Source organism: Petaurus breviceps, unplaced genomic scaffold, assembly GCF_028583685.1.
Source record: "Petaurus breviceps papuanus isolate PSGF00001 unplaced genomic scaffold, PetGlider_PUasm1.0 171, whole genome shotgun sequence".
Taxonomy (NCBI): domain Eukaryota; kingdom Metazoa; phylum Chordata; class Mammalia; order Diprotodontia; family Petauridae; genus Petaurus; species Petaurus breviceps.
Window position 1 is genome coordinate 5,517,787 of NW_027185754.1, and position 23,236 is coordinate 5,541,022.

Below are 23,236 nucleotides of genomic sequence, written 5' to 3' on the forward strand. Positions count from 1 at the left end.
AAGTGCAAAGACAAGAAAGAAACAGTTCTTGACCTAAAGAGTTTTATATTCCTCTCAGGAAATGCAACAAATTGGAGAGGGGGACTAGTAGTAGGTGGAAGCAGGGAATTCCTTCCTGCGTAATTTCTGTTTTCCAGTTTATTGAATATTAGATTGTTGAGTTCCAATGTTTGTATTTTTCCCCATTAAGTCTGTTCCATTGATATACCTCTTATTTTGAAAAATAAATGCCATATTACTTTCATTAACTGCTGCTTTGTAAAATAGTTTGAAATCTGGAAGTTCTATTTATGCTTTGTCTCTACCTTTTTTCATTTTCCCATTAATATTTTACGCATTTAATTTTTTCAAAGGAAATATTTTTACTATTTTATTGAATTTTATAAGGTATCCCTAGAATAATTTGATTTGGAATAGAATTAGAATTGTAAATAAATAAATTTTAGTAGTATTGTCATTTTATTATATTGGCATGGCCCAGCCATTAGCACTGAATAAGTAATTCTTTATTTCTTTAACGTGCACTTTATAACTGAATCTGTGTGAGTATGGTGAGTGCTTTGATAGACTTATCCTCAAATATTTTATGCATTTTAGTTATTGCAATGAATTTCCCCTATTATTGCCTCTTAGATTTTGACATTATAGAAATGTTGTTGATTTTTGAGGGTTTATTTTGTAGTCTACAACTTTGCTGAAGCTACTGTTCAGTATATTTGCAGATTCCCTGGGATTTTCTAAGTATATCATTATATTTTCCGGAAATAAGGATGGTTTTCTTACCTCTTTATCCCCTCTCTACCTTTATGTCTTTAATTTCTTTCTAGTGTCTTAAAGCTATTGCTAGCATTAATAGAATTATGTGGGCAGCTAGGCAGTATAGTATACAGAATGCTGGTCCTGAAATCAAGAAAACTCTTCCTAAGTTCAACTCTGGCATCAGACACTTAGTAGCTGTGTGACACTGGGCAAGTCACTTAACCCTCTTTGCCTCAGTTTGCTCATCTGTAAAATTACCTGAAGATGAAAATGATGAACTACACCAGTATCTTTGCAAAGGAAACCCCAAATGCCATAACTGAGAATCAGACATGACCGAAAAATGACTGAAAACCAGATAGAATGATATCAAATAATGGTGCAGAGAGTGAGAATCTTTGTTTTACCCCTATGGTTAGGGTAAGTTTCCAGTATATCACCATGGCATATGATGTTACTTTTGGTTTTAGATTGTTACTTTTATGATATTTAAAAGAATCCTCATCTATGCCTATACTTTATAGAGGTGGTTTCTCTTCCTCCTCCTTCTCCTTCCTCTTCTCATAAATGAATGTTTTACTTTGAAAAAGTCTTTGTCGAAGACTTTTTCTTCTTCTATTGAGATAAGCATGTGGTTTTGAATTTTTTTAATATTTAATGTTGTTGATCATTTCTCTAATGTTGCACTATCCTAGCATCACTATTATAAATCCAGCTTGGTTTTGAGGAATAATTTTTTGCATGAATTGTTGAAGTCTATTTGATAGGACTATATTTAAATTTTGAATTAATATTCACAAATTATATTGGTCTCCCAAAAACGTTAATTCCAAGATAGTGGAGTAGAAGCCACAATCCAGCTGAATATTCCTCTCCAAAAACTTAAAAACAATTTTGGAACAGCAGAGCCTACAAAAGGTCAGAGTGAAATATTTTTCCAGCCTAAGAAAATGTAAAGGTTGAATAGGAGACATCTGTGACCGTGAGGTGGAGGCCAGATAGGAGTACATCAGTTGTACCATCAGTGGGTGTTAGAGGTAAAGGAGGGAGCAATAGCAACAGCAGCTTTAGGAACCCTCAGTCCAGGGACATCTTGGAGATGTTCCAGAGTGGAGAGGAACACTTGTAGTCAGTCACAAGGGAACAGGGGATCTGGTAATAGTTCAGGGCCAAAAAGGGCACACTAGCCCTTATGGCTCCAGGGAAGCAGGGGCATAGAACAGGAAAGCAGTGATCACATTTCTCTCCAGATCACACCATATTAGAAACATCGAAAATTTGCAAACCCCAGAACTTGCTCTGAAAATTGCAGCAAGAAAAGGTCAGAAGCTTGGAAAAGTGCTTCCCCATTCCCAGTGATCCAAGATAATTCCAAAGGATTTATAATGAAAAAATATGGTATTCACCTCCAGAGAGAGAACTGCTGAACTCTGAATGCTAATTGAAGTATACTTTTCTCACTTTATTTTTTTTCTTTTTAAAAAATATGGCTAATGTGGAAATATGTTTTGTATGATGTCACGTTTTCATTGATATCATATTGCTCGCCTTCTTAATGGATGGGGAATGAGTAGAAGGGAGGGAGAGAATCTGGAACTCAAATTTAAAAAGAAAGAATGCTAAAAAACAAAAATTTAAAAATAAAAATAAAACATTTGTGGGAAAAAATTAAAAAGAAAAATGACCAATTAAAAACCAACAAACCTGTAGGGTATTGTAAGTTTTAGTCTATGGTATTTTGAGTTTGTTTCTTCACTATCACTTTTTGATTTCTCTTTTTCTTGGTATTCTAGACCAGTGCTAGTTGTTCAGTCGTTTCAGTCATTATTGGCTCTTCATGATCCCATTTTGGATTTTCGTGAGAGATAATGAAGTGGTTTGCCATTTCCTTTTCCAGCTCATTTTACAGATAAAGAAACAGAAGCAAACAGGGTTAAGTGACTTGCCCAGGGTCAAAGAGCTAGTTAAGTGTCTGAAGTCAAATTCAAATCCAGATCTTTTTTACTCTAGGCCTAGTACTCTGTTCACTATGTCACCTAGCTGCCACAGACTGGTGGTATTCAACAAATAGAAATGGATCCCTGTGGAACACATATTGACTTAGAAAACCACAAATTAACATTATATATGTTGTACTATATCTTTATTTTGTTAAATGTTTCTTTTTTTTTTTTTTTAAGCAATCGGGGTTAAGTAACTTGCTCAAGGTTACATGGCCAGTTATTATTTCTGGGTGTGGTGCTGAGTATCTGAGCCCAGATTTGATCCAGGTCATCCCAACACTGGAGCCGGTGCTCTTACTCGCTGAGCCACCTGGCCGCCCCTGAAATGTTTCTTAATTACATTTTAATCTTTTTTTCAGCTGGAGTTTCACAGACCACATATGGCCCATGGGCCACAAATTTGACACCTCTGTTCTAGACCATGTAGGGCAGAGGAAACTAATTTATCTCCTATAATATGACCTATTTTGGAAAGGTATAAGAGGTAGGAGGATCAGAGAAAATAGGTAGTCTTCATTTTTGTTGGTTACCGCTCCCTGCCTGAACAACCTGATTTAAATCCACTCTAATTAATTGCACTTAACAAACAGGGTACAGGGGGCTTACCATGGTTTCTCCATATATTTTTGATTGTAGGCTGGAGGGAGTCATTCCACTTGTACCTTTCTGTACAAATACTAATTCAATTTTAAGTCTTAAGTCACTTTTTAAACATATATGCATTTCAGCTATTCCTACCCCTCCCCTCTCATTCTTTTCTAGCAGTAGCTGCATGTCCCAATTCTTCTTCTTACCCATGTATTTTTTAGGAGTGGGGGAATAGGGAAGTAGTTACCACTGCTATCTTTTTTGCTGCTTGAGAGAAATGTTGATAACACTTTAGTTTCATTATATTCTCACTTACCACCATGAAGTGGGTTTCATTTATCTTGGGACTGAAAGAAAGCCCTGAATGAACTAGGAAGATTTTTCCTCAGTTGGTTCTTACTGGGGCCACCCTTTCCCTTTGCCCCACCCCAACAACTAACAGCTCAGAGAGAAACAGCATCATTGTGTCAGTCAAAAGCTCTTTACCTAAATCTATGGCTTCCAAATGGACCTCTGGGTCTGGGCTCTATTTTGACCAAAGTATAATGATGAATATTTGGGGGTGAGGAGAGAAGGATATGGAACCAACTTTTTCTGCATTTTTATTGTGTTTTTTTCTTCAACATGTAACCAACCAGTATGTTGTCAATATGGTACACTGATCAACAATAAAGTAGAAAAATTAAAACAAATCTCCCCTTTCTGATTTTCACCATCTAGCTTGGGACCTTCCAGCTACAATCTTAGATTGGGCGAACGGAATCCCATTATCCTTCCCTAGTTTCCTTTCTTCCTCCTCATTCCCAGCACTGACCATCTCCAGTTAGAGAGACATATAACTTCCCTTAAATGTGCCAGTTTACTTTTGGGATTTAGATTTAGTGGTCTAATTCTTCTGAAGCTCTCTCTGATTCCCAAAGGACTAGAACAATCATACTGGCTTACAGAAAGGATTTAAGAAAACTTGTTCCAAATCACAGTCCATTTCCACAAGACAGAGGATCTACTTAAAAAAGAAATTAAAAAGCCCCCAAACTAGCAAAAACAAAGAAAATTGCCAAATTATGGGAGAAAGGCAGCATGATATCATGAGAAGCATGTTGGATATGGAGTCAGAGGACATGTCTAATCTTAGCTCTGCCACATACTACCTGTATAGCTTTGTGAAAGTTATTTAACCGCTCTGGCCTTCAGGATCTTCTGCTGTAAAATTAGTAGACTGGACTATCTGATCTTTCAGGTCTAAATCTATGATTCTAGCTTTGCATTGATATTAATTTACTAATTTAATCTTGGTCGAATCATGTAACCTCACTTCTTTTTAGTTGCCTTGTCTAGAAAGACATAGAAATACTTGCTCTCTTTACTTCATCAAAAATTGAGCAAATGAGGTGATATTTGTTATAACAATGTTGGAGGTTTTGGCCTTCATGTACATTGTATATATTTTTTTTTAATTTTTTGTTTGTTTATTTGTTTTGCTCTTTTGGAGGGCAATTGGGGTTAAGTAACTTGCCCAAGGTTACACAGCTAGTTTTTTTTTTTTTTCTGTTAGGTGTCTGAGGCCAGATCCAAACTCAGGTCCTCCAGATTCCAGGGCCAGTGTGCCACCTAGCTGCCCTGAAGCAATTGGGGTTAAGTAACTTGCTCAAGGTTACACGGCCAGGTGTTTCTGGGTGTGGTGCTATGTATCTGAGCCTGGATTCTATCCCCAGGTCATCCCAACACTGGGGCCAGGGCCGGTGCTCTTACTTGCTGAGCCACCTGGCCGCCACGTGTACATTGTATATTACAAAAGGAACAATGACCTTCATACATTCATTATTTGGGAATCTGCAAAGCAAAATGTTTGGTTACCTACAGTCATAGAACCACAGAATTGGAGAATTGGAGGGGCTCTTAATGATCATCTACTCCAACGCACTCACAAAAAAACTTTCAACAGCATTTACCCAAGACATGGTCATTCAGCCTCGACCTGAAAACCTCTGAGGAGGGGGGCGGGCCATCAGCTCTTGAGGTAGCTCATTCTAGTTTTGAACAACTCTAATTTTTAGGAAGTTTTGTTGTTGTTTTCCTGACATCAATTTGCCTTTTTGACACTTCTACCAGTTACTTCTATTTCTGCCTTGTTGGGGTTAACAGAATAAATCTCATCTGTCCTCCACATGACAGCCCTTTACATACTTTAAGACAGCTATTGAGTCCCCTGTGTGTCTAGTTTCCTAAAGGCTAAACATGTCTAGTTCTTTCAAGTGATCCTCATCTCCAATGGATTAAGGGTCCTTCACCATCCTGGTTGCTCTCATGTTTGGAGCAGTGAATATATCAATGTCTTTTTAACCTATGACCTCTAGAACTGAACAAAACACTCCAGATAAGGTCTGCCCATCCCTAGAAGTTATGCTTCTGCTAATGCAGCTAAAATTCACATTAGCTTTTTTGCCTTTCAATGTCCTCTGAACCTCATTTATAATATGGTCCTCCAAGAGCATAAGTTGCAGAGGAATTATTACTCTGCATCAGTTGAGGGATTTTCCTCACCAGGAATTCTGCATACAAACAAAACCACATATTCAGGCTCAACCCTCTTATTCCCATTGTTCCAGTAACAAAGGAAAGGTAGCCATATTTAGTCCCTACAATTCATATAGTGGCCTGAGTTGGATGAGATGATCTTCCAGTTCTAAATCTATGATCCCATGCTTCTAGCTTTGCCCTATCAATTTACTAATGTAATCTCACCTCTTTACTGAACTCAGCAAACCAAGGTTGTGATTGATGGTTTCTTTGCTTTTGTCATTTATCAGCCTTTTCTTCCTTCTTCTCTCAATAATGCCACCGAGGAGGCTTTTGTGAGATCATTTTGTCTCACTTAATTTCTAGAATCTTATTGCTCTTGGTTTTTTGGTCATACTTTGTTATGCTACAAAATCTTTTCAAGGGCAAGAAGTATTATATTATTTTAAAGCAATGTTCTTTCTTGAGAGAGCCTTCACAGATGAACTTCATATCTCAGGGGTGCAGTTCTATTAATTACTGCAAATGTGGTTTAATCTTTCTAAGGTCCTGGATCCCCTTACCTCATATAAGAGCTCAGGAGTTCAATTCCATTCCTGAAAACCCTCATATTTTAGGTGTAGAGGAGCGAGTCACACTTTCTTTCCTGCAGCAAACCAGAATTTTGCTCGAGACAATAAGTGGCAATTGACCACCCAATAGAGAAATGGAGGTGACAGATATGTTTGCTGTCTTACTGACTGGAACCATATTGTGTTCTCCATCTCTGCCAAATGCTATTCATTGTGAGATCTAGCCCATAATGAAACCTGATTGATTGCTCCTTTGGCTTGAGAATAACTTAACCTTTGACTGCCTGCTAGAGGTATGTTTTCAATGAAAAGGTGGTTAATGACCTATTCTACTGAACAGTAATACCAGAGACATATAAAGTGCCAAAAATCCTATTACTTTCAGAAACTCTGTGAAAATGAATTCCTTCTAATATATTATGTATCTCATTCCCTGTCTGGGTTGTAGGGAGTAGTCTTGTTATTGTATAGGCTAATTTAAAATCTGGAGCTGTGTTCTTTAAAAGAAACTTCTTTTGTTGTTGCTGTTCTTCTGTGTGAATTCTATGTCGGTTTTAATTTTGTTTTCCCCATAAGGATCCCGTTTCATCTTCAGAGCTTTAATGTCTTTACAATAAATGAGGCTTAAATAGAGGGGCTTTGCTGCTACTGTATTCACATTTAATCTCTGCATTTTCAGAGAGCATCACAATATGACTTCTGTCTTAACTTTGGAGGAAAAACCAAGAAATTTGATAAATCATTGCATTGTGAAGTTCTTGACAGGGTGTGAAGCCTGGAATGCTATGTTTGGTCCTTGAACCAAACACAAGAATATGAACAGGGGATGGAGTTTACAGAATGTCACCCAGATTGTCAATTTGAACCTTTTTCTTCTGTGAGATGAGATGGAGAGGGAAAATTGAGCTCTGTTCTACCCTTAAAAATTAACTTTCCACTTCCTAGGAAAGAAGTATTTTTGTGCATGGAGTTCCTTTACCAGTGTAATGGGGATATCAGGAAGTAGATGCTCAGTATGGTTCCTTTCTAGCTCTGACTTGCTATGATTCTACTCCATGTTTCATTTATATAATAGAAAAAAGCTGTTGAGGTTTTACCTGTTTCCTATTGGTTTTGGAGACAGACTACTTGATCCATAGGCACGTGCATGGTCTCTCATTGTCTGTGAGCAGAAGGCAAAGAGTAAAAGGAGAAAATTACAATTCTAAAAGATGCAGAGGTGGCATTATTGCCAGTTTATCTTGAATATAGTGTTGATTATATAAAATTCATTCATCTGCCCTCCTGCCTTGGCTCCACTCTAGATTTAAAAAAAATGAAATACACACACACACACACACACACACACACATATATATATATATATATGTGTGTGTGTGTGTGTGTGTGTGTGTATGGATATAGATATATATATACACATAAACAATATATATATATTATACACATACATGCACACATTTATAGTTGAATCATTGGTGTTAAAGTAGCTGTGTTACCTTGGACAAGTCTCTTCATCTTCTCTCTTTTTCATTTTTTAGGGAAGGGAGCAAATTATATCCCAGATAAGCAACTGTTGAGTCATCCATTAGCTGTGATAGCATTCCTGTGATTTAACTGCAAAAACAATTCCCCTGTATGTTATATCTCAAGTAAAGACAGAAATATTTCCATTAATAACATAACCCTTGCCCCTTCAAAACAAACACACACATGCACACACACATTCACACACACACATATACACTCAAACCCCATAAACATATGGTGACATTTTTGCTTACTTATACTTTTAAATTTTGTAATGGCCTTCCCTACTCCATCCCTACCACACTATAGAACCATATATTTTTATGAGATAATGAATACTTACAAAGACATATAGGAGCAGATCCCATATGTATCCTGCATATGATTGTTTGAAATGTTAATTGCAATCCAAATTGGGCCCCTGTTTAGTCCTCTCAACCAATTTTGATGCCCAAAGTTTACAAAGTACAGATCTTCAGGTGGAGGGATAAAAATAATACTTCAGAATTGAGGTCAACCAGGGAACAAAACTTCAGAGATCATAATAGCCTGAATGTTTCTATTTTTACAATTCTCTTATCTGTTACTTTCTTCCTACTCTTACAGCCACCACCTTAATTGAGGCCCATGTCACCTCCTTCCTATAATATTCTAATTGGTCTTGTTGTCTTAAGCCTCCTTTCATCCAATCCATCTTCAACACAATGAAGTAATTTTCTTAAAGTGTTCTGACCATATCACCACATTCATTACCTGAATAAACTCCACTGGCTTCTCTTTACCTCTAGGATCAAATACCTCTGATTGTCACTAAAACTTCATAACTTGATCGCTTCCTATCTTTTTGATTTCTTACATATTAATCAATGTTAATCAATCAATAAGCACTTATTCAGTGCCCACTAAGTACCAGGCATTGTGCTATACACTAGAGATAAATAAATGCAGACTCAAAAGCAATCCCTACCCTCTCCTCTCCACAAACACAATGGTCTAGTCATACTTACTTACCTACTGTTCTTTACACATCAACCTCTGACTCCAATTTCCATGTATTTTCACCAGCTGTCTTCCATTCCAAGAAAGTTTTAACTATTCACTTTTGCCTCTCAATGTATAGCTTGCCCCAAATTTAGCTGAATCATTGTGTTCTTCAGGAAACCTTTCCTTAAAAGCAGAGATTCAGTTAAAATATTACTGATATCCCAAAGTGGCATTGTCTTTAAAAAAATAATAAAAGAAAAAATGTTGTCAACTAAGTACTTTGGGTAAGTCATTGAATTTTCTCTCCTTATTCCCAGTTTCTTTCTACCTAATGTAGGAATTGTGAAACTGCACTATCTGCCTTACAAGTTTACAGTGAGCAGAGACTGTATCAATCAATGACAAGCATTTAAGTGTCTACTAACTACAGTATTAGACAAGCATTTGCCTAAGCCCTGGAGATGTAAAAACCAACCAACAAAAAAGAAATAACTCCTCATCAATTTTTTGTTAAATTTTTCTGTGTCTGAAAAGGGTGCATTGATGTTCCCAATTAGTATACCTTTGCTAATCTATTTCTCTTAATAATAATTCGATTGTTTTTTAAGTACTCTTAGATGTTATGCTATTCAATGCATCTGTATATATGTACATATACATACAGTGTTGCTATTATTTCATTATCTACTTGCCATTGAGAGTAATGTAATTTCACTGATTATCTCTTTTAACTTTGCATATTTTTAATTGTTGCTTTGTCTGAGTTTATGATGCTGCTCTTGCTTTTCTGAATTCTCTTAAGGCACAATAAATTCTGTTTCAACCCCTAATCTTAACTCTGTGTGAACATTTTACCCTTCAAGTGTTTCTTTTTATTTTCTGGAAAAGTGTCTTTTTTAAAAATTTTAAAATTTTTAAAAATTAATTTGTTTGTTTCCTTTTAGTTTACAGGATTCAATTCCACAATTCCTTGAGTTTCACATTTTGTCCACCTCCCCTCCCCCTCCCCCATGGTGGCATATAGTCAAGTATAGGATCTGCAAATACTTTCACATTATATATTAGTCAGGTCATAAAGATGGATTGTATCAGATGGAATGAAAAATGGTAAAGAGGACATAAAACTAAACAAGAGAAGGAAAAAAAATCAGGTATTTTGCTTCCACCTGGATATAGACTCAGTTCTTTCTAGTTCTTTCTCTGGATGCACATATTTCTCTCCATCATGAGTCTTTTGGGATTGACTTATATCACTATATTGTTGAGAAGAGTCCAGTCTATCAAAGTTGGTCATCACATGTACGTTGTGTCTGTAATTGTGTACAAATTTCTCCTGGTTCTACTCTTCTCACTCAGCATCAGTTTGTATAAGCCTCTCTGGGTAAATATGAAGACCATCTGCTAGTCGTTTCTTATAGCACAATAGTATTCCATAACATGCATATACCACAATTTGTTCAGCCATTCCTCAATTGATGGGCACCCCCTTAATTTCCAATTCTTTGCCACCACAAAAAGAGCTGCTATAAACATTTTTGTACATATGGGTCTTCCTCCCATTTCCATGATCTCTTTGGGATATAACCCTAGGAGTGGTATTGCTGGGTCAAAGGATATGAATTTATAACCCTTTGGGCATAATTCCACATTGCCCTCCAGAAAGGCTGGATCAGTTCACAACTCCACCAGCAATGCATTTGTGTTCCAATTTGCCCACATCCTTTCCAGCATTTGTCATTTTCCTGTTTTGTCATCTTAGCCAATCTGACTGGTGAGATGTTGTAATGTAATGCCAAAAGAAGGCAACTTCCCAGGTTCAAAATACCAGCATAGGTGCTCTCTATTTTATTCAGTAACAAACCCAGAGCAGAGAAGATCAAAAGATGACATCATTCAAAATACAGCATTTACTAAGTGTGATTAAATAATCTCCAAGGACTACCCCACCCCAGGACCTTCCAATCATTCAATCAATTACAAAGTCTCTGTTCTAAATACTTCTCCATCCCTAGGCTATACCTTCATTTGGTCCACCACAAAGCCCCTCTTCTCAAATGGAGATTAGTTTCCAAACATAAGTAAACTACCTTCATTTGTCAATCACAGAGCACAATAAGGTCAAAAGTTTCCCACCCCCAGGATCACAATTGAATCTACCCCAGAGTTACATCAAGTTTAAACACAGCACTTAATACCCAAATGGAGCTCTTTTCTTCATCTTGACACGAGGCAAGTTCTCAGCAATCTTAGTTCCTGGGGAGACAAGGCTTAGCAAGGCCATAAGATACATTGCCAGTCCCTTCATGAATTTATCCTCTGTCTGTAGAACAGTCCTAGAACCCCTGAACACATTAGCAAAGCCCTCTCCCAGGATTTCTGTAAACATACAACAAGAAAATCCTTCTTCAGGGCTTCTGAACCAACAGAAAGGCTCCCAGACCCCTGCAACAACAGCACTGTCCCTCACCAGTGGACAGTATTCACTCTGTCTGCAGGACAGTCTCCAGACCCCTGCAACAACAGTACTGTCCCTCACCAGTGGACAGTATTCACTCTGTCTGCAGGACAGTCTCCAGACCCCTGCAACAACAGTACTGTCCCTCACCAGGGGACAGTATTCACTCTCTGTCTGCAGGACAGTCGCAGGCCTTCTTAGCGAACAGCCAGGTTCCAGGACTTCTTCAACAAAAGGACAGTCTTTCACCAGTGGACAAATCTGGCAAAATAACATCAAAACAGACAGACAAAGTACCAGCAAAACAGCCATGTCTCCTCAGTCCTTGGCAGCTCAGGGGGCAGGTCTCAAAAGTCCAGGGCAATTCAAAGCGGCCACCAGCAATTCTCTTAGTCTCTCTCTCTCCACGAGGTGCTGCTTCCAAAAAGATCTTCCGCCTCTCTCTAGTGTCTCTCCAAATCTACCTCACCAGCTCCTCCCAATTCAGGACTTTCTTTTCACATCAACAAGCCCATCCCACAGGTGGGATTAACAAACTCTGGGTTTTAACACAATCAATTTGAAAACCAAGCCAATACAGGGGAATCTTTAATTGCCATTACTATCACAGATGTGGTACCTCAGAGTTGTTTTGATTTGCATTTCTCTAATCAATAGTGATTTAGAACATTTCTTCATGTGCTTATAGATATCTTTAATTTCTTTCTCTGAAAATTGCCTGTTCATATCCTTTGACCATTTATCAATTGGAGAATGACTTGTATTCTTATAAATTTTACTCAGTTCTCTGTATACTTTAGAAATGAGTCCTTTGTCAGAGACATAGGTTGTAAAGATTCTTTCCCAATTTCCCACCTCCCTCTTAATCTTGGTTACATTGGCTTTGTTTGTACAAAAACTTTTCAATTTCATGTAGTCAAAATTATCCATTTTACATTTTATAATGTTCTCTAATTCTTGTTTAGTCATAAAGTCTTTCCCTCTCCACAGGTCTGACAGGTTTTACGAGACTGCTTACAGTATCAACCTTTATACCTAGATCATGCACCCATTTAGACTTGATTTTGGTATATGGTGTTAGATAATGGTCTATGCCCAGTTTCTGCCATACTATATTCCAGTTTTCCCAGAAGTTTTTGTCAAATAGTGAGTTCTTATCCCCAAAACCAGGGTCTGGGGGTTTATCAAATAATAGATTACTATAGTCATTGACTTCTGAATCTCATGTGCCCAATCTATTCCATTGATCCACTCCTCTATTCCTCAGCCAGTACCAAGTAGTTTTGATGACTGCTGCTTTATAATGCAGATTGAAATCTGGTATAGCTAGTCCACCTTCCCTAGCATTTCTTTTCATTAATTCCCTTGATATTCTGGACCATTTATTCTTCCAAATGAATTTTTTTTACTATTTTTTTCTAGCTCTATAAAGTAGTTTTTTGGTAAATTAATTGGTATGGCACTAAATACATAATTTAATTTAGGTAAAATTGTCATTTTTATTATATTAGCTCAACCCAGCCACAAGCAATTGATATTTTTCCAATTAGTTAGATCTGACTTTATTTGTGTGAAAAGTGTTTTGTAGTTGTGGTCATATAGGTCCTGGGTTTGTTTTGGCAGGTAGATTCCCAAATATTTTATAATGTCTACAGTAACTTTAAATGGGATTTCCCTTTCTATCTCTTGCTGTTGAATTTCATTGGAAATATATAGGAATGCCAAGGATTTGTGTGGGTTTATTTTATATCCTGCAAGTTTGCCAAATTTATTTATTGTCTCAAGTAGTTTTTTACTTGATTCTCTAGGATTCTCTAAGTATATCATCATGTCATCTGCAAAGAGTGATAGCTTGGTCTCTTCTTTGCCTAATTTGATTCCTTTGATTTCTTTTTCTTCTCTAATTGCTACTGCTAACATTTCTAGTACCAGATTGAATAAGAGGGGTGATAGTGGACACCCTTGTTTCACCCCTCATCTTATTGGAAATACTTCTAGCTTCTCCCCATTACGTATAATACTTGCTGATGGCTTTAAATAGGTGCTACCTATTATTTTAAGGAAGGCTCCATTTATTCCTATACTTTCTAATGTTTTTAATAGGAATGGATGTTGTATTTTGTCAAAAGCCTTTTCTGCATCTATTGAGATGATCATGTGGTTTCTGCTAGTTTTATTGTTGATATGATCGATTATACTGATGGTTTTCCTAATATTAAACCATCCTTGCATTCCTGGAATAAATCCTACCTGATCAAAATGTATTATTTTTGAGATAAGTTGCTGTAATCTTTTTGCTAGTATTTTATTTAGAATTTTTGCATCTATATTCATGAGGGAGATTGGTCTATAATTTTCTTTCTCTGTTTTATCTCTTCCTTATTTATGTATCAGTACCATATTTGTATCATAAAAAGAATTTGGTAGGACTCCTTCACTAATTTTCACAAATAGTTTGTAGAGTATTGGAATAAATTGTTCTTTAAATGTTTGATAGAATTCACTAGTGAATCTGTCTGGCCCTGGATATTTTTTCCTAGGGAGCTGACTGATGGCTTGTTCAATTTCTTTTTCTGAGATGGGGTTAAGTAATTTACTTCCTCTTCAGTTAATCTGGGCAACTTGAATTTTTGTAAATATTCATCCATTTCCCTAAGATTGTCAAATTTATGTGATACAATTGGGAAAAATAATTCGTAATTATTGTTTTGATTTCCTCTTCATTGGAGGTAGATTCACCCTTTTCATTTTTGATACTCAAAAATTGGTTTTCCTCTTTCTTTTTTTTATCATGTTGACTAAGGGTCTATCACTTTTGTTGTTTTTTTTTTCATAAAACTAGCTCTTATTTTATTTATTAATTCAATAGTTTTTTTAATTTCAATTTTATTAATCTCTCCTTTGTCTTCAATATTTCTAATTTAGTATTTAATTGGGGATTTTGAATTTGTTCTTTTTCTAGGTTTTTCAATTGCATGCCCAATTTGTTGATCTCCCTTTTCTCTAATTTAATCACCTATGCCCTCAGGGATATAAAACTTCCCCTAAGAACTGCCTTTAATGCATCCCACAAATTTTGGTATGTTGTCTTTCAGGTGTTTCTTGCAAACATACTGCTGAAGTCTGCTTTCTCTACATAATGCTACTTTTTTTGGATGAGTCCATTTTGTTCATATTCTTACTTATGATTATTAATAATTGTTGTCCTTCCATCATATCCTTCCATACTTTCCCCTCTTCCTCCCTATTTACATCAAAAGGTGGTGAAAGGAAAGAAATGTACTTGCTACTAATAATCTAGAAATGTAGCCATCTAATTTTACACAGTTGCAATCATTATTACTTCTTGGATTCTTTCTTCTTGCTGCCTCTTTATTTCATACTGACTGAAATGTGTTTGCTTACCTCTTTGCTTCTGCTCTCACTTTTAACCTTCTCCTACTATCCCTCTTCTGCATATTTTCCTGTTGAATCTAATTAAATATGTTTACTCATCCTTTGTCCAGTTTAAATAACAGTGAGATTTATGTTATGCCCTCCTCCATGTTTGTATATTCTTCTCTAGTGCATCCCAATCATGAAATATAGTTTCTAAGTTGCATAAAATGTGCTGTTTGCATTGGCTATATGAGCTTGTAACCAAGGGGTCCTCACATGGATGAAGACACAGAACTATTTTTTAAATGTACTAAGCACTGGGGATCTAAATTAAAATGTAAGACAATAAATTGTACCCCCAAGAAATTTACATCCCAGTGGGGGAAATAGAACACGTAAGAAAGGAGTGGATATGGTGTTTCGTTCTAGGAAGCCACGAGGATAGCAAATAGGGGAATTGTTTGGACATACTGCATGTAGTAGAAATGGAAGTATTGATTAATTTAAGATTTCCAGACAAATATCCAGAATTGGAGGAGAGAGTGGCATGCTACTTTACCTATCCGGGGCTCAGTTTCCTCATCTGTAAAATGAAATCATGTACTAGATAATGATAAACTGTAAGGTCATTTTATTTTGTTTATTTTTTTTTAAAACTATTGGGGTTAAGTAACTTGTTCAAGGTTACATGGCCAGGTGTTTCTGGGTGGGTGCTAAGTGTCTGAGCCTGAATTCTATCCCCAGGTCATCCGGACCCTGGGGCCGGTGCTCTTACTCGCTTTGCTACTTGGCCGCCCCCTGTAAGGTCATTTTAGATGCTAAGTCTATGTGTACATGTATGTAGGCACTTTCTTTTTGATTTGAGGGATGATAGGGAGACATTTCCACATAATAAAAAAAAATCTTCACTGACTTATGCTGCTTGAAATTCCATCATTCCAATTTTTTATTGGTTGCATTAAAATGTAATTACCCATGGGGAAGTTGCTGATTAAACCTTTATCAGGCATACCTCAGTATGGATTAGTTTACCAGATAATTCCTACAGTGGCAGCTCACTGAGAATATTTCCTTCTAGTATGAGAATAGCAATATTAATGAAGACAATAAAAGAAGAGTTCATCATTGTATAGTTCACTTTACAAATATTATCTCCTTTGATCCTTGTACCATCCCCAAAATATAGCCAGCAAAAGCATCATTATTGCCATTTTACAGATGAGGATACTTCCAAAAAAATTTTGTGGTTTGTTTACCTTGAAGTCAATTACATAGCAAGTGAAAAAAAAAAAGGCATAATTCAAATTCAGTTCTTCTGACTCCAAACCAAGAGTTCTTCTACATCACTTTGTAATTCTCTACTAACAAATTTGATTATATGAATTGAAGGTACATAGAGAGAGCCAAAGTAAGGACCCTTCCTCAAGAGTATAGGGCAGGATAGAGTACCAAAGCACCTAGGGGAAAAGATTGTTAAATAGCAAAAGAAAGGAACTTAAAAAAAGGGGAGTACCAAAGTGAAACTTAACCAACTCGAATATGTTTTACAATTTTAAATACAGGATAAAAATGATCACAAAAGACAAAATGGATAATATTGATTACATAGGCTGAAAGTTTTTGCTTGAAAGAAATTGATGCAATTAGAATTTAATCCTTTTTTTGCAAGAGAAAAAATCCTTATGGTAAGGTAAATATCTGATAAAAATCTGATAGCCAAGATCTTCAAAGTATTAATAGAATAACAAGAGCTATTCACCAAGTAGACAGAGGATGTGAGCCAGCAGCTTTCAGGATGTTATTGCTTTTTAAGTTTCAGGTCAGTTTATTAGGGGTCCTGATGACGTGGGGAAGGAGAGGAGGCAAGCAGATGATCACATATGAGGACCTCCAGATGAGTCACCCCTGTCCCCGGGGACTGGCCTGGGGTGAGAAACAGAGACAGACACAAGCTGGAAAGACAGAGAGACCCAAAACCCAGAGATGATACAGGGGATATTCCCAAGTTGGGAGGAAGCCCATTCCTTGTGGGAAGAATGGGAGTGGTAGGTATGGGGAAAGGGGGAAGACAGTGGGGTTATGAACCAGTCCACATTCTTTGTAAAGGATAAACTGGGTTAATTCATTCTGAGCCGGTAAGGGAGACAGAATCTAGACTGGTCCATGGGGGAGGCGGGAATGAGGTGAAAGCCTTATCCGGATTGGTTCTGTCCATTTAGAGCAGTCCACCTTGGGGTAAGAGGGGTGCAGCAGGGTCAGTCTAGTCCACCTTGCATCGGGGGAATGTCAGAGAGTACAATCCACTAACTCTGGGGGCGTAAGGGGTGGGCAGGTAGGGGCATCAGGCTCAGACCGTTCTCTGGGCTTCCTGTCCCATCCTCCCTCCTTGGGGGTTGGGTTGGGTTGGAGGGCCCTTCCTGGAGACTGAAGAAGGCTAGGATTTGCTCCAGGGCTCTCTCAGGACCCAAGGCTCTGCCTGGGGCCAGGGGCCTTGGGGTCTTCCCTGACTCGGGGCTGGGTCAGAAGGCTTCCCCAGCTCTCAATTTCCCTATCCCAGCCCGATGTCCCTGTCTTCAGTGCTGGGGCTGTACCTTCAGGCTCGGTTGTCTCAGGGACCCCAACCTCCATCTTTGGAGTCCCTCCAGACCAGGAGCCCCCTCTCCCTTCAGTTCCAAGGTTCCATTGGTTCCACTGAGTCCAGGAGGTTTTCCAGGACAGGGGACTGTTCAGTCCATCCCTCGGTGTAGCTTCAGGTGACTGGGGAAGGGTCGCTCGTCAGCAGCAGGTGATGCTTGAGGCAGCACTCATGCCCGAAGAACTTACCACACACTCCAGGCACGAGAAGGGCTTCTCTCGGATGTGGACCAGCACATGCTCCTCCAGGTCCTTCCCGGAACGGAAGAGCTTCTCACACTCCAAGGAGCTTAACACCTTCTCGGCAGCCGCAACCGCTGGAGCCAGCTGGCCCTCCCCCCTGCCCCGGCCCTCCCTCCCTCTCCCCCCTCCCCCCAGCCCAAAAGGCCCAGCCTAGTAACTCCTGTGGTGGTGCTCCTCCAGAACCGTCACCACCTCAAAGACAGACACACCCCGCAGACTCAGGAAGCTGGGCCCGAGTGAGCATCCAGGTGGGCATCCAGGGCTGCCACTGAGGTAAAGAAGATCCCACAGTCGCACTGGTACTGTGTCTCCTCCGAAGCCTCACCTAGCTCAGCGGCCACGGGGAACGAGACCTTCACGTTTGGATCAGGGGGCCTCTCCTGGACTCCTCCTCAGGTACCTGCATTGGTAACTCTAAGCGTACCTCTTTGGGCACCTCCTCAGGTAATTCCTGGGATACTTCCTTCAGTATCTCCACAGGGACCTCCTGGGGATACCTCTGGGAGTACCTCCAGAGGGAATTCCTGGGACCCCCCAGGGCGGAACTCATTGGGCTCCTCTTCCGGGTACTCTTGGGGCTCCCCAGAGGGAAACTCCTGAGGCCCCTCTTTGGGAAGCTCCTGCAAATCCTCAAAGGGGAGCTCCTGGGATCCCTCATCCTCAGACCCAGGTGAGGAGCCCTGGAGATCGTGGGTGAACTTGTGGCGCTCCAACAGGGCCGGGGCATTGAAATCGCGCTCACAACGGGGGCACTTGAAGGGTTTCACATCTGTGTGGGGAGCTCAAATGGGCTGCCAGCTCGCCCCCTGCCGGGAAGCAGGGGCCACAGACCCCACAGACAAAGGGGCCTGTCTCGCTGGTCCCCCAGTCGCCCGCCCAGGATCGGGGTGCTTTGGGCCGCCCCCACAGGCTTTGCAGGGGCCCTCATCAGAGCCAGCGCTACCGTATGGGTTTGGGATTGAGAGGCTACCAGGGGGCCCCAGGGTAGGAAGGAGGCCTGGGAACAAGCCAAATGGGCCCAAGTCAGTAGGTGTCTGCAGGGCCATCCCAAGTGCTGCCGTTTTGGGTGACCTCCCAGGCTGGAGCTGGAGAAGCAGAGCTCACAGATCAGGCAGCAATAAGGCTTTACACCTGCTGATGGAGGAGGCCAGTGGAGTTGCAGAAGCCCTTGGGGCAGGCAGAGCAGGTCAGGGAGCAGGTGGTTGGTCAGGTTGAAGCTGTGCTTGGAGCCCTTGCTGCACACGTGAAACTTGAAAGCCGTGTACCGTGCAAAGTGGCACCGCAGGTCCCAGCTGTAGAGGAAGCTCTCCCCTCACTCTCTGCAGTGGAAACGGGATGGGGGGGGCACCCTAGGGACCTGCGTAGGGGTCAGACAGGCCGCAGGGACGGGACCGTTCACATCGCTGCCCTCCAAGACTGGGGGTTCACACTTGCCCTGCCCCGGGCATCTACCTCCCCCTGGGCACCGACATTTGGGCCGAGGGTCAAGCCAGCAGCTTTCAAAAGAAGCAATGTGAGGCGGCTAGGTGGAGCAGTGAATAGAGCACTGGCCCTGGAGTCAGGAGAACCTGAGTTCAAGGCCAGCCTCAGACACTTAACACAACTAGCCATGTGACCTTGGGCAAGTCACTTAACCCCAATTGCCCTGCCTTCCACCCTCCAAAAAAAAAACAACAAATAAATAAAATAAACAAAAGAAGAAATGTAAGGTACCAACAGCTATGTTAAGAAAGCGCTCAAATCATTAAAAATAAGAGAAATGCAAATTAAAACAATTGAGGTTTCACCTCATCCAGATGAGACTGGCAAGGGTGACCATAAAAGAAAAAAAAATGATAAAAGTTGGAGTGTCCGTGGAAAAATAGGAGTAGATAACTGTGTGAGGAACTGTGAATTGGTCCAAACTTTGGAAACTACTATACATACTACCTGTGACACAGTGATACTTAGATATAGTAGGTATATATCCCAAGCTAGTCAAAGACAGAGAGAAATACCGTGATATATGTAGATATCTATATGTCAGTACTTTGGGTATATATATATAGTTAGTTAGATGTATTTGTGTAATGAATGAGAAATGAAATATGTAGATGTTCATTGAGAAATATCTAAAAGAATTATGGTATATAAATGTAACTAAATATTATTGTCATAAGAAATGAAGAATATGAAGAATTCAGAAAAACCTGGAAATGATGCAGTGCAAGAACAATGTATATCATTACAACAATATAAAAGAAAACAACATTAAATGATTTCAGACTGATCAATGCAGGAACAAATTCTGATTTGACAACCATTACTCCCACCTATCAGTAAAGAGATGGTAGACAATAGATGTAAAATGAGACAGACAGTTTCAGTCAGGGCCACCAGTTTGATTTGTTTTGCTTTGCCATACTTACATGCTATAATGGAGGATTCCATGAGGGGGTGAGAGGGTGGAGATTGCACTGGGAAATGAGAGTGATGTAAGAAAACCAAAGAACATTAATGAGCTATTTTTTTTTTTAATGACCTGCCTTGTGTATCAGTCTAAGCCATGGAAAGAAGGCCAATTGGTACAGAGCTCTCTGTACTCTAGGGAGCAACATATTGTAATAAAAAAAAACAAACCCTAGAACTAGGGTCACAAGATGTGAGCTCAAATCTTGACTTTATTCTCAATGGTTGCTGTTGGTATTCAATTGTTTTAGTCCCATCCAACTCTTCATGACCCCATTTGGTGTTTTCTTGGCAAAGATACTGGAGTATTTGCCCTTTTCTTCTCCAGATCATTTTACAGATGACGAAAATAAGACAAACAAGGTTAAGTGATTTCCCCAGTATCACACAGCTAGTAAGTGTCTGAGGCTGGATTTGAACTCATGTCTTCCTGACTCCATGTCTGGTGCTTTATTCATTGTACCATTATTCATAGTTGCCTTTGAATATACATACATCTCAGTATTGTCTCCCATTTTTTTCCTCCTTTGCTCTAGACTTTGATCTTTCTCCTTGCCAAGGCAAAACTCTATTTGTAACCTCAATCCCATTCTCTCCTGTCTCCTCTGTGAGTTTGCCCCTTAAAATATTTTTTTCTCTAATTCTCAACCTTTCTTTTCCCTTCGCCTGAAATGTGCCCAGACTTTCCCATCCTCAAGAAAGAAACAACCTTACTTGATTCTTGTATTCCTTCATTTTATATTTATATACTAAATTAATCCAATATCTATCTTCACTTTCAAAGATAAATTCTCAGGGGGGAAATATTGTCTATACCTGTGGTATCTTCCATCTCACTTTCCATTAACTTATCAAGTTCTTGCAATTTTGTTTCTGACTCCATCATTTAACTGAAATTTCTTTCCCTGTGATAACTGGTGACCTCTTCTCAAATTCAATGGCCTTTTCTCAGTACTAATTCTTTTTGACATTTTTGCAGTGTTTGACACTGTTGACCTTCTCCTCTTCCTGCAAAGTTTTTCCTTCCTGGATTTTCATGGCATGGCTTGTTCTCCTTCTACATGCATGAACAAGCCTTTTGCAAAATCATCCTCTATCCTTTTGCCATCCCCTGTGCTTGGATGTTTGCCAGGGTTCTGACCTTGACCCTCTTCTTTTCTCCATCTATGTTGTCTTTCATGGTGATCTGATCAGGTGCCATATGTTCAACTTTTACCTCTATGTAGATAACTTGCAAATATCCAGCCCTTTACACCTGGGCTATAGCTTATGTTTGCAAGCTGACACATTAATCCTTAGGATGAGCTAAGGACCTTATTACTCCTCATGTAGGATATTCAATCTCCTGTCTCCTTGCTCCACCTACTCCATCATTTCCCCTCCCCAGATTGATCTATCTTAGTCTGAGTCTTGGATACTCAAACTCCATTTAAGACTGAGATCCAACTAACTTAAAAGAATCAGTTCCAGATTTCTCCAGCTGGTAATTCTCCCCTGCACGTCTTTGTTCTTATGTTGTATATATGCACTTATTAAATTATATATATTGTTTTACTCTAGTAAAATGTCAGTTCTTTGAGAGCAGGTGTTTTGCAGGTGATAGAGGGCTTGACTTGCAATGAGGAAGATGAATTCAAATTCATCCTCAGGTACTCGCCAACTGTGTGACCCTGGAGAAGTTAACTTTGGCATGCCTCAGTTCCCTCATCTCTAAAATGGAGATAATAAAAACACTTAACTCCTAGGGTTGTTGTGGGGATCAAATGAGATAATATTTGTAAAACACTTTGCAAATATTAAAGCTGCATACAAATACTGTTGTTATTATTATTATTATCATTAATTTACTTTTTTATCTTTGCATCCACAACAATTGCTATCATACCTGGTACCCAGTAGGCAATCAGTGATGCTTACTGAATTGAACTGAACTGAATTGAATTGAATTGTATGTCCTTGGGAAACTTACTTTCCTCCCTCTGCTAAATTCCCTTATTTGTAATGTGGGAAGATTAAATCAATCAATCTCTGAGGTTCCTTATAGCTTTAAATTCTATGGATGCCAAAGATATAGAAACCATAGCCCCTTCACCATAGCAATAATTCTCTTTTCCCTGATTGTGGAGACAGTATTGTTTCTAAGGCTTAAAACGGGCAACTTGTGTGTGAGAGCACATTGACCAGGCTTTATTGGGGGGACTATAACTAGCTTAGTTGATATCAGTGCCAATCAGGGCATAACAGGCCACACTTCAGAGGCGTGGATTAACATTGTATTTAATGATTCCCTCTCTTTCTGGATTCTGTTAATCTTTGTCCTTTGTATTTCAGGTAGGGATTAACAGAAAGGGAATTGGTTCTGTGGGTTATCTTCACTTAAAGGAGACACTTCCAGGGCTTGCTTCCAGGTTTGAAATAAATTCCCTCTTCCTTTAGACTTCTGACCTAGACTGTTTAACTGTCTTCTAGACTTAGCTCAAGAATCGCATCCTGTGCAAATACTTTTGTGATCTCTATTCCCTCTCCTCCCTCAGTGGTGAACTCTCTGCTTTACCTTTTACCATTATTGACTGATTTACATATAGTAGGAGAGTTGTCTCCTTGGTAGAGGAGGCCTGTCCTAGAGTTAGAAAGATCTGGGTTGAAAGTTCTACACGTGTCTCTTCCTGAGTAAGTAACTGAGCTCTTCAGTGCCTTGACAGCCCTCTAAGTCTATAATTTATAGTTGTTGTTTAGTCATTTCAGCCATGTCTGACTAGTAGTGACCTCATTTGAGGTTTTCTTGGCAAAGGTACTGTAATGTTTTGTTATTTCCTTCTCTAACTCATCTTACAGATGAGGAAACTGAGGTAAAGAGGATTAAGTGACTTGATCAGGGTCACACAGCTAGTAGGTTTCTGAGGCCAGACTTGAACTTGGAGAGATAAGTCTTCCTGACTTTGGCCTGGCATTCTCTCCATTGCACCACTTAGCTTCCCTAACTCATAGCTAATTTGCACTGGTACAGGGAGTTTCCACCCAAGGAATTCTCTACATGGATTGAAAAAAAACCAGAGCTAGAACATGTTCCCTCTTCGTCCTCAAAGAAAAATTATATACCGTGGAATATAATCTATTTGAAAGCA

General features: G+C 39.3%; 1 pseudogene; it reads right to left on the reverse strand.

Moving 5' to 3' along the window:
• Nucleotides 1-17,512: 17,512 nt before the first annotated feature.
• Nucleotides 17,513-20,994, reverse strand: LOC138157217 (flt3-interacting zinc finger protein 1 pseudogene; annotated as a pseudogene).
• Between the last annotated feature and the right edge of the window lie 2,242 nt (nucleotides 20,995-23,236).